This window comes from Pleurodeles waltl, chromosome 4_1 (genome assembly GCF_031143425.1).
Source record: "Pleurodeles waltl isolate 20211129_DDA chromosome 4_1, aPleWal1.hap1.20221129, whole genome shotgun sequence".
NCBI classification, from domain to species: domain Eukaryota; kingdom Metazoa; phylum Chordata; class Amphibia; order Caudata; family Salamandridae; genus Pleurodeles; species Pleurodeles waltl.
In genome coordinates, this window is record NC_090442.1 from 1012937798 (window position 1) to 1012950874 (window position 13077).

General features: G+C 40.5%; 1 protein-coding gene across 1 annotated transcript in view; it reads left to right on the forward strand.

Annotated features, from left to right (window-relative positions):
• Positions 1-13077, forward strand: part of LOC138288350 (V-type proton ATPase subunit S1-like) — a 321316-nt gene that overhangs the window by 277732 nt on the left and 30507 nt on the right. The gene's annotated exons all lie outside the window — the stretch shown is intronic.

Genomic DNA, 13077 nt, shown 5'->3' on the forward strand with positions numbered 1-13077 from the left:
TTATAGGCTATAGCTGAGGTTGAAGTGGGATCTCTGGGGATAAGCATGCTTATGCTTTTATTAATTTTGTAACACTTCCCACACGGTCTGTTAAAAAAAAGTCCCTGAACAGCAAATGCTAACTTTCAGGTGACAGCAGCGGGAGGGGAACTTCTGTGGTGTGAAGCCCATGGAAGAACAGAGAGCAAAAAAACACACAAAGCCTTCTCGTCAGGGTGCCTGACAGTGGCGCTGGAACAATTTTCAGAGTGGGGGTGTTGCCGTCAATGGTATATCCATGGGCTTGTGAAAAAATCATGTGTTCCACAAAGGGTAGCAAATGAACCAAGCTCATTTGCCAGAAGAATTATTGACAGGTACTGTGTCTCCAGTGGCGCATCACTGAAGCATGGTGTGCCTCAGTGTTTCCTTTACAGGCCGCACATTTTGCATTGAAATATTCTCTTCGTTTCCATCAGTCACGCAGAGTTACTGTTAAACCTATGTAGTGCACAAGCAAAGAAGTGGGTCAATCTGATTTCTGCACAAAATCATACATGCATAACACAAGTAAAGTCTCTTGGTTTGTTTTTATCCTGTAAAAAATGTATTTCCGTCACACTTCAAAATTAGGAATCTCCATGTTAAATAAGCAGCAGATTGTCAGTGGTCATTGCATGACACTTGACCTCTGTACTTCAACTTACAACAAATGCACAAGATAAAAACAAAATCTAAATACCCCTTCACTGCTCATTACCGTTCTTAACTCCTGCAGGATTATTTCAAGGGTGCAAAAGCACCTCTCGCATCCCTACTTCCAGCACCCCTTCGGCCTGACACCTGAAAGAAATGTAAATGTGTACATTTGGGGCCAGATGTAGGTAGCGTTTTGCATGGCGCAAACTGCGAAAATTGCAGTTTGCGCCATGCAAAACGCGCATCGTGATGCTCATCCACATTTTGACAGTCAGTACCGACTCGCAAAATGTGAATGCGACTCGCAAATAGGAAGGGGTGTCCCCTTCCTATTAGCGACTCGCACCGCAATGCTAAATTGCTTTGTGACCGCGAACGCGGTCGCAAAGCAATTCGCAGGTACCACCAGTGTCACACTGGTGGTAACCCATTCGCAAAAGGGAAGGGGTCCCTATGGGACCCCTTCCCCTTTGTGAATGTTGCCAAAAATGTTTTTTTCAGAGAAGGCAGTGGTCCAATGGACTACTGCCTACTCTGAAAAAACGAAACCAAATGGTTTTGAAATTTTTTTGTATTGCAACTCGTTTTCCTTTAAGGAAAACGGGCTGCAATACAAAAAAAAAAACTGCTTTATTTAAAAAGCAGTCACAGACATGGAGGTCTGCTGTCTCCAGCAGGCCACCATCCCTGTGAGTGCAGGGAATCGCAATGGGGTCGCAAAATGCGACCCACCTCATTAATATTAATGAGGTGGGTCTTTGCGACCCCATTGCGATTCGCAGATGGTGTCTGAGACACCGTTCTGCATATAAATTTGCGATTCGGAAATTGCCTTCCGAATGGCAAATTCGGAAATTGCTACATCTGGCCCTTGGTTTCTTAGGAATTTTAAGGCTGCTTGGATACAGGTATAAGCTTTAATTGATGAAGTCACTTGAAGGTTCACAGTGATGAAGATTTGTTTTTTCTGGGAGGTAATGTAAGGGTGTTACCTGCTGAGTTCTGGAGAAAGTCCTTTGCAGGGACTCATAATAATGTGTGAAATAGATTCAGTCTGCCTAGTACTAAAAGATTACTATTTGAAAGCATTTGTTTTTATCTTAAAACTAAATCTATCCATGGACCTCGTAACACTATAAATACACAGACATTTGCAGTGAATGCATTAACCAGTTGAGGTTTCGTACCTTAAAAGTGTGCATTTCCACCGCAGCCAACTTGCTTTGATTTTTCATTCAGAGTTGTGTGCATTATACAATATGCAATTGAAAAACCAACAAATAGTTCCAGAATAATTTGTTCTTTTCAGCTTTGTCTTTGACCCGCCACCACACAAACTTGCTGTGGGTTCACTACACTCAGGATCACAGTTTCCATACTTTTTATGCATTTCAAGCACTGGTTTACAGTTTAAAATGGCATCTAAGTCTTATTTAAGCATACTGGTTATTTTGTCGCCATAAGCCCTCGATTTGATGGCAGAAAAAGGGCAGGCAATTCCAGGCAGTGAGTACCTACATTTCATTAATTTGAAAGGGAGAGTTCAAGCGCTTGACTACAGCTATCCAGTTTTGGCACTTTGCAGTAGCAAACTGGTACTGTGCACCACTATGTGCACTGCGGACACCCTGGTGATTCCCCTTGTTCAGCGCAAGACCTCCATCAGCTCCACTCACACCCTTGTTTCTGGTCTCCAACAGGTGGATTGACTCCTGCATGCTTCCTTGCATTTTCTGTGAGTGCATCTGTCCTTATTTGGTCCTTTATTGTTTAATTTAAAAGGGGACGCATTAGAGGTTCGATTAACCTTTTGACTAAGTTTAGAGTGATTACACCATAAGTCTCAAATACCATAAAAATATATCATCATAATCAATAGACATCATCAATTATTCTTTGGAGTCAGTAATCTTTACACACCATGACCCATTTGGCGACGAATAACCACACCTTTATGTAAAAGTTAGAATGTTTATTTCTCTATATTTACAATGCTAATATCACATAAATTAGTCTCAAAACCAAGTGGTAAACATACATAAACAACACCAGTTGACTAAAACTTCTAAAGAATCTCAATTTAGCTAACACATTGACAGTTAAGCAATAAAGAGTTACAGTACAAATTAAAAGCAAGAACAATTGTGCAATAGAAATAGCATACATCTAGCAGCAAATGAACAGCATCAACTCTTTATTAATTACAATTGGTTAGCATTTTCTGGGTCTCCCTAACTAACCCTCTGATTAGAATAGCATGTTTGGACTTCATGAAAAACAATTTTAGTCAAAGTTAATTTGGAAAAAAAACATCTAGCTATGGCTCTATCAATATAGCTTTTGGTACCTTGAAACATAGAACAACCTAAAACTAGAACAATAGCATTTTTTTTCCTCATATGGATCAGAAAGCTGCGATTATCTTCGCCAGTTGGACATCTGTTCGGTCAGCTTCAGCAACGGGCAGTGAAGGGGATGGTTCAGACACAGGGGTCTCTAAGCAATCACTGAACCATTTAACAAGTAATGTCTAAGTGATCAGCATTCCGCATTAGAATCTTACGCAATAAAGTTAAAGATGGAAATAAATCACCAGGAACTGTTCAGCTCTTCAAACAAAATAGAATGAGCTCCCCTCTCCTCTGTGAAGTCGGGCTAAGTTAAAATCACCTAAAGAACTTCGCAAGTTACCATTGGTCAGAGAATCATATGTTTACAATCAATCCAATAGAAATAGAAACCTAAATCTAAGATATAACTAAACTGTCTTTCACATGACGATGATTGGCTCCTCTTCTCCTGTTCCCATCGTCATACTCATCAGGTAACGCTTTTGTATCCATCCGTACTCCAGTCAGTGCATCCATTGTTAGCTCCTGGGAACATCGCTGTCTCACGTATCAAACTGTACAATGTAACAACTACTAATAGAAGACATTCTAGCAAGCAGTTCTTGTGAGAAAGTGAAATACATCTGCTAATGTTTGGTCAATGCGGTGTGAACAATAGAAGAATTGATTTCTCTGGACATACATACCCACAATTTATTAAACAGTGCAGCTTAATGTGAGGCTGTGCAGACAACGCCCAAATCTTACTAACTTGAGGCCTACAATTAATAAGCAAAACACACAATGTAAAACTAATATAAAACACTACTACCATTTTTTAATACATATACTTCAATTATTATTATTATTCATTTAATAAAATCATTACGTATATAAAGGCGGCCACTCAAGTGGGCACATTTTCCAAGTCGCACAGCATTTTCTGTATTAGTCAAATTCTATGCAAATCCTTAATCCAAAATACATAAAATTAATTTGTAATAAATTCAGCGTTCACACCTCCACCTCATCAACTGTACAATGTTCAGTTATTTGCTCTGGTCACTCCTTTCTTGAATTCCCTTTTGCCATTTGCTTCCTGGTCCAGTTGTTTATTTGTTTTTTGGCAGTACTTTTGTCAAATAAATTGTTCAAGGATGGATCTTAGGCAATTATCACTGAACCAGCGAACATCGACATGAGCTTAAAGAAATTATATGTAACACCATACAGGAATCAGAAATATGAACATGATGAACAGGCCTGTAGAGGGAATTAATCCCCAGCAAAACATTATTAACTGGTTGACTGACGAAAGTAGAATGTCCCAGCAGAGGAAAAATACAGGAATGCTGCAGTCTACTGATGAGGCTTGTGTCTGATGAAGAGAATCCGGGCTCAAAGGCAGTAACAACCAAAGATCTGGAAAGCAACCAAGTTGTTGCATTTGGCAGGTGCTGCAAGATCTCCACAAACTCCTTATTGGCTGCAAATAGTAAACCTGATTTTCAGTACAAGTTAGTAGGCAGAAAGTCTCCGAAGTCCCTGAAGCACCAGGCTTCCAGCGGGATATACTCTACAGAACTGCACATAACCGTATCAAGCAACAGCACAAAAACTCTCTCTGGAAGTGGAAACCAGGAGTACTCAACGGTCCCTGATTGCAAGTCTAGGGGGGACAGGAGGTGGTGCCATTTGGAAGATTACATAAATATACTGCCAACAGTCAGAGTGACAGCTGGGGTTTGTTGATAAACTACAGTAATGCAGCCATGGATTTACCCTAAAGGGACTCGATGTGCACATGTAATGTTTTACCTGACACACGCTTGGGGAGCAAAAGGCTTTACTGCCATTACATGATGTTATATCCAAGTTACAGGCATAGGCGCAGTTAGATGCCGTGATGGTCCAATGGCCATGCATGCAAGTCCAGCACCCAGTATGAAGTCTCAGAAAAAATCACCCAAGTGCTGTTAGGGATACAGTGCTGGCGTTCTTCCAAACTCAAGGACAATAAATGTAGCTGTCTTTGCCCCTGCTCGGAACTCTACCCCTCCATGCTGCAGCCAGCAGTACCCCCTCATCTTGCAATTGATTCTCATTAAAGAATATCCATGGAAGTGCAGAGCTGCACTGCCTTGTCCAGCCTTTGGCTCTCCCATCTGTGCAACTATCTGCCCAACTCTCTCCTTGCTTAATTGTCCTTCTCTACTTCATTCCCCTACCTAATCTGACTGATCTGCTGCACTGTCCTGTCCCCTCTCGCCATTGGCTCTGCTTTTCAGACACTTGAAGGCACCAGACCTGCCCACTTAATAAACCTTTTCACTGTGTGAAGTGGGACATGGCAGTGAAAGGCACGGATCCTCTTGCAGAGAACTGCTTCTGTCAGAGGCACTTCAGCCACCTCCACCCTCTATTTCCCCCTACTCCAAAAATCAATAAAAAAAAAAGAGAGCAAAAGCTTGCTGACACAGCGACCGCCAATGTCCTGGGGTGTTTTCACACTCTTTAATTGACATTGGCTACTCATAGCCTCTAAAAACAGCAGAAAAGCCACTATTCTGCTTTGGTTTTCAGCTTTTTTCCGCTCCCACTGTGTAATATCCGTTCCGCACTGGGTGACCATGTGAGGGGAGCCAATATCGTGTGACACATGGTGGCATCATGTGAGGTGGCTGGTCTGAGCACCCTCTTCTGTCGAACCCTCTTCACCACCCTTTCCCATGTTGTCTTATACCCGACCCACCCACATCCTATTTACAGGGGCGTGCTTTGGGGGAGGGGGGGTTGTGGGGTGCTACATACCCCTAATAAATGAATTTTCAGATAAATAGTTGGGTACAGATGCTTTCAGTTGGGTATGGTGAAATGTCTGCCAGATTTCACCAGGAATTTTTACATACATTCAGATAAAAATGCACACACTCTCTCTCTCAGTTTTTAAAGTCTTCAAAAATATTGGTAATTGTACAAAATATTGTGCTTTCCCTCACTTAGTATCCCTACCAAGCCACATTTCCCTCTTTTCACTGCCCCTTACGTATTTAAACATTATATGCCATCCTGATTGTTGGAAAATCTGAAGCTCACCCCCCCAATCTTACTGATCAAGCTACACCCCTGCCCATTTAATCTTTTACTTCAGCTGCCTTCAACTTGTCTCTGTGTCACCTTGATCTTTTTTCCGCACTGTCTTCCCCTCATGCAGCCTCGCAGCTCATGTGTTTGTGTCTCTTCTCTCAGTCTCCCCCCACTTCATTGCCCTTCTTCCTCCTCTCTTCTGCTTCTCTCATGGCACTCTCCTGCCTGTTCCCTCTCATGGCGTACTATTTCTGCCCTCACTCCCACTCACTATGTCCCAGGATGCTTATTTCTCTCTAACCGTGAGTGGGGCATCTCCAGCCAACTCTCTTCATACCTTTATCTCTACTCTTTTGTCTCTCTTCTTTGATGTGGTTTTTACATCACCTACTCTACTGAAATAGCTCTTCTTTGAGGTGTGAATGTATTCACTCTGCCAGCCATGCCAATCATTTAACTTCATTTGTTTCAAACTTTCTTGTGTTTTTGATCACACTTTTATCTCTCTATGCTGCTGATGTTTTAGGTTCAGCTCTCGTGTTTAATCATCTCTCACAAATCATTCATTTGATTTTATTCCATCCCCCTCTGTAGAAGGTACTATCAGTGCTCCTTAGCAGGTCCTCTTCCATTCTCTATTTACCCAACTACCGTAACTTCTCTCATTGCTTCTCGCAGTCTATCTAGTCAATGGTATGCTGATGACCTTCAAATGTAACAAAATGGATCTGTAGCAGCTGCAATTGAATCTATATGCAAAATAGAGACTCAGTGATTAATTCTGTTAATAAAAAAATCGAATTTCATTTAATGAGTTTAACACAAAAACAGTATTACTGGTTGACAAGTACAGTTATAAACTTAATGATATCATGTGACATATTTTTTTACTATGCTGGGTTCATTGAAATCATGAACATTTCTAATACAGTATAGTTATGCACGGTTTATGTGCCCACGTGGCAAACACCCATTCTGTCTTGCTGCATATTTGGACAAGAAAAGCTTGACTTTGTAATTTAGCTTAATATTATTAAGATCACTTCTTAAATAATTTTGCTGATAATAAAATGTTCCACCACTACTGGTTATATGAAGGGTTCAGAATATCAACATATACAAAGTGTATACATTGTCTTTGACAGAAAATGGTCAATAACTATAATGAGATGTATATTTTATTATTCACACAGTTCAATGTGTACTAAAAGTGACTGTCATTAAAACAATTTCACTGAACCATGGAAATTCAGCAGTTATGGTTATGGTTATCTCAAGTAACTATAACTCGCGCCCTAAGGTCACTATAACTCGTGCCCTAACCATGCACAGTTTTCTCTTCAATAATTTGACTGCTAATATTGCAGTGATGTTTTTAATGATGTTATAAAAGAAGTCATGTAATATCTGAGGTATTTAGCAGTGCATGGTGAAGGTGCATGTTATAGTTAACTCAGGGCACGAGTTATAGATAACCATAACGATAACAGCTGAATTTCTGTGGTTGTGTGAGAGTAAATTCAGAGCTTAACTATAACGTCCCTGTAGCCTCCATTTTTTTATGAACCTCAATGCCCCCAGGACCTGGCCACCCGGGGACTAATATAACAACAAGCTCGGGAGACTGTACTTGTTTAAAAAAAAAAAATCAGCAATGTTCACGGATCCACTGCAAATGTTGCTAAAAATTTAAGAAAACAAATACCTTTTTTCCTTGCTGTGGTCCCAGGGTGGCCCAGGACCAAGGCTAGAGGGTAAGGGTATTCGTACCATACCCCTTTTCTTTTTTGGGCTTCTTTTTCAGACTTGGCTGTAGCTGAGTCTCAAAATGGCTGCCAACACTTCTTGGTTGAATTGTTGGCAGACAGTCAGATCTCAGCATGTGATCTTCGGGATCACCGAGCCTCCCCATCACTAGATAACTATATTTTTTAACTTTTAGTAACTCCAAAAATACTAAACAAATTTACACCAAATAACAAAAAGCACAATCTGCACACCAAGATCCAGCTTCCTCACATATTTGGTGTGATTCCGTCTAGAAGTTCGGGCTGTAAGTATGTTTAAAGACCCTACTGGGAATGCATGGAAAAAGTGTGTTTTGGGACTCCCCTTTTTCTCGCCCAGTCTTGACGGATCACCATGAAACTTTCTGGACCGCAGCTGAACTGACTGCCATATTTGTTTTGAAAATGTCTTGCAGATTTGTCAAACGAAGCCAAAGCTATTGGCAAAAAAAATGCTTTTCTTATGGAAACTAGGGGCCACATGTACAAAGCTTTTTGCACATCGCAAACAGCGAATGTGGATGTTTGCAACATGCAAAAAGCACTTCCCCATGTACAAACCCAGTTTTGTGATTCGGTAAACATTTTACTGAATCGCAAAACGGGATTGCGACTCGCAATTAGGAAGGGGTGTTCCCTTCCTAATTGCGAGTCGCAGTCCCATGTTTGACTGTTTTGTGACCACGAATGCAGTCGCAAACCAATCGCAGTCAGCACCAGTGTCACACTGGTGCTAACACATTCGCAAACGGGAAGGGGTCCCCATGGGACCCCTTCCCCTTTGTGAATGTCACTGAATAATTTTTTTCAGAGCACCCAGTGGTCCTTAAAAATGAAACAAAAACATTAAATTTTTTTTGTTTTTGTAATGCATCTCGTTTCATTTAAGGAAAACGGGCTGCATTGCAAACAAAAAACAGCTTTATTTAAAAGCAGTCACAGACATGGTGGTCTGCTGTCTCCAGCAGGCCACCATCCCTGTGAGGGCCGCCATTCCCAAGGGGGTCACAAATTGCGACCTCCCTCATGGATACCATCATTACCACTAGACAGAATTACACTAAATTTGGCAGAAAGTTAGCTCTTGGTCCAGAAAGAGTGCTTTTTGTTATTTGGCTTAAATCTGTTCAGTACTTCCTGAAATATTACAAGAAAACCAAATGTAGATATCCAGAGGCACGAAGGATTTCCAAATAATAATGAGCTCATGCAGGGAAATGCAGAGCTCTGATTGTCTGCCAAAACCTCAACCAGGAAGTGTTGTCAGCCATCTTGGTACTCAGCTTCAACTGAGTCCCACAAAAAAAGATTAAAAAGAAAAGGGGCAGGGTACGGTCACCCTAACCCTTTAGCTCTGGTGCTGGGGTTACAGAGGGTTCCCACAAGGCAAAAAAGCATGAAAAAAAATATTTTTGCTGCAAATTTGCAGTAGATCCGCAAATTTGCGGCAAAAATCACAAAGAAACTTGTGCGGGCTCCAGCTCTTGTTTTTAAGAAGCCCCTGGGTGGGCCAGGTGCCGGGGGTATTTTGAAATAACGGAGGAGGGTGCACCGGGCCCTTCTCCTAGGGTAGTTTTATGCCCCGGGCCACCTCCTCCACAGGGCTTTGATGAAATATAATTCAGGGTGCTGCGTGGCTCTCCCGCAGTCCCTTGGACTGCCATCTCCCCGAGACTTCACCTAAGTACAAAATAAATGCCATGCACCCCTTGCAGCCCCAAGGGCCCCAACCAAATGTAATGCGCCTGCCCCCCCCCCCCCCACAGCCCTGGGGACTACCACCTCCTCGGACTACAATAAAATGTAATGTGGGGGGCTGCCTGGTCCTCCCGGAGACACGGGGACCATTATCTCCCTGGGATTTCAGCTAAATACAATTTTGGAGCTGCGTGCCCCCTCCACTCCCCTCCCCTACAGCCCTGGGGACCACCACCTCCCCAGGTCTCTAATAAAGGGTAATGTGGGAGCCTGCCCAGCCCCCCACTGCCCCGGAGGACCACCACCTTCCAAGGAGCTGAACTAAAAGAATGAAGGGGTCCCCCCGAATCAGAGCAAGCACATCACTTTCTGCAAGTGAGAGCTGTCAAACAGCTCTCACTTGCAGAATGTGAGGATTTCATCTGTTTCCCTGCATGCAAATATGCATGCAAGGAAACAGATGAAAACATTGCGCCAACAAGTGGGGAGCTGCTATTTAAAGCAGCTCCCTGCTTGTGGGGGCAATGCTGGCTCCCATATTGAGATGGAAGAGATAGAGAGAGCGATTATCATTGCAAAGGTTTGTCCATACAATGACTTGCAAGATGTTTGTTACAAATGTTATAGTTATGTTTGGATGCAAAGCAGAACAGGGTCACATCTGGCCTAATGGTCAAGGTCTTGTGCTGTTACTCAATAGGCTGAAGGTTTGAATCCTAGTATTGCTTGGCAGTGTGTCTGTTTATTTTCTAGTGTTTTCACTGTTAAACATTACTAGTAATGACGTTTTTTCCCTCAAAATCTGTGGGTTGAATGTAATAGCTAAGTCTGGACACTCCACAGTAATGAGTTGCCTCTGACCTAGTGGTTAAGGTCTCAGACATTCACACTAAAGGTTAAGGGTTCTAGTCTGGGTGAGTGTATGGGTATTTCCCATCTTAGTTTCTTTTCAACTATAAATATTAATAAAGTTACATACTGAAAGGTTATCTCCTATTTTTAATTGACAAAAACATTTTTCTTTTTAATTTGTCCTGAAATATCTCATTCTAAGTATAACAGTAGGCCAGACCCTGCAGCCAACCGCCCCTGCGCATGGCCGAAAGCCATGCACAGCGGTGATTGAATTAACAAATAGTAATAAAAATCACTTTACATAAAAAAACAGAAACTCACTGAAAAAATAAAGGTTACAGGAACTTTATAGTTAGGAAATAGAATTTTAAAAATACATAGAAATTCACTCTAAAAAACAAACATTACAGGATCGTTATAGTTAGGTTCTGAAATTACTCATACAAAACCTTAGAAATTCACCAGCTATAGTTATAATTATTTCAAGTAACTATAACTATTACTCTAAGGCAACTATAATGCCTGCCCACGCCATGCACTGCTAATTACGCCAGTTATTACATCAGTGATGACATCTTTTATAAGATCATTGATAATTTCACTGTATTATTTGTTGTAAAATTAGTCATAACAAAACTGTGCATGGCAGATGGCGCATGTTATATTGACCTTAGAGCATGAGTTATAGTTACTTGAAATAACTGTAACTGGTGAATTTCGAAGGTTTTGTATGAGTAAATTCAGAACCTAACTATTACGTCTCTGTAACCATTGATTTTTTACTTGAAAATATGTATATATACACATACACATATGTATATATCTGTACACACACACTTAAAAGAATAATGGTTAAAATGTCATTGCAGAAATGTCTTAGAAAGGTCTTAGAATGAGACACAAGCTAACATTAAAAAACTCAAAAGCCATTGAAATATGCAAAATATAGTTTAGTGAAGTAAATATAACTTGTGCCCCATCATAGACTGCTTGTGATATTACAACACTCATGATCTTGCCAGACTCTGCCTCCAATCTGCATACATATATACATGTACATTCACAAACATCACTGAAAAAACAGAGTTAAAGGCTAGTTACTGTTCAACAAACCCAAATCCCAAAAAGCCTCAACATTCAACAGTTATGGTATGTAACACAAAGCATGACTTATGCCATTCACCATGTTTTGCTAATGGTAGTCAGCTTTTTTCCTGTGCCATCAGCAAAGCGATGTAATGAGCTTGGCGTGCCACAGGAGTTATGGTATGCATGTCATAATTAGAGGTGTTCATAGTTTTTTTTGAGTTTGTGTTTGTTGAATCTTAACTAAACTTTATGTGTGTTTTTCAGTGAATTTGTAGAGTTTTTATAATGTACTGTGTATACCTGCCATGTATCCATTCTGAGCTGTACAGGCCCATTGGCTCTGTGCTGTAAGGTTTGGTAAGAGTTTACCTCACCCTGATGTAATAGATGCAATTTTAAATGTCTTAATTAATCTTACAGAGGGGAATACATATTATATCACCCATATCATAATGAAATAAATGAGTATGCATGATGTATTATTTAGAGTTTTCATTAATTATGCTTTTAGGTATTGTTACTTTTTCATATACATTTTCTGAGGTCATAAGCATCGCATTTGGCATGTGAGTTACGGTTTGCATGACTGTTGTGCGAGTTATGGGTGCAGAGCTAAAAATAACATGCACATTTCAATGTTTTTTTATTTTAATTTGTAAAGACAACTGTACATTTATCGTGGTTTTAGGAGCACACATAAAAAATAGCTCTGCAACATGGTTCAGAATTTGACATTATAGAACACAAAGCCAAAGGTTAAATGGTTTGTAAATGTCACCAAAACACCAAAATTGTAATATAGGACCGAATTACAAATGTTACCCATTTTCATTGCTATATATGTGTTTATTTTGTGGTAATTAGATTGAAAAAGTTGTTTTCATCGAACAAGGGGCACTGATTAGAATTAGAATGCTTAGGTGTTTACCTTTCCTGAAGAAATTATTGATAAAGCAGTGGACAATGGTGAGAGTCAGTGGATTAATGTGATTCTGTGGCTGCAGCGTTTACCACCTAATTAAGAAAAACCTTGTTGCATATTTTTTTCCTCATTGCAGCATAATCCTAGTAGTCGTCACAATGGTAAAGCTCCACAGAGTGGTTTAGGGGCTGTCATAAGGATAACGAAATTAGTATTTCACAAGAAATGGCAAAATATTTAAATAGTTCATGTGTATCTGCGAAATATAGGTTTCTATACCATTGTATTTTGTGCTACATACAGTGATAGCAACTGTGAAGTTATGGGCGAGTCTTTTTTTGGTTTGCTAACGCCTTTGGAGTTGTTTGGTGAAAATGCCTAAAACTTTTCAATTAAATAGCCTAGAGGGGTAAGTTTCGGCATACTGAGGTTCATGCAAATCCATCTGGGAGGATATTAACAGTGGGATCAGTTAATTAGCGTTTGCCCAATTTAACTCCATGTGAGACTTAGCTGCTGAATGCTATCACACCAGTCTTAGCATGAAACTAGGGCTTTAGTCAGAGTTATGCTATCCCTTGATTTGGTATGAATTAATTCAGTAGCTTCCAAGATATTTAAGCTTAGAACA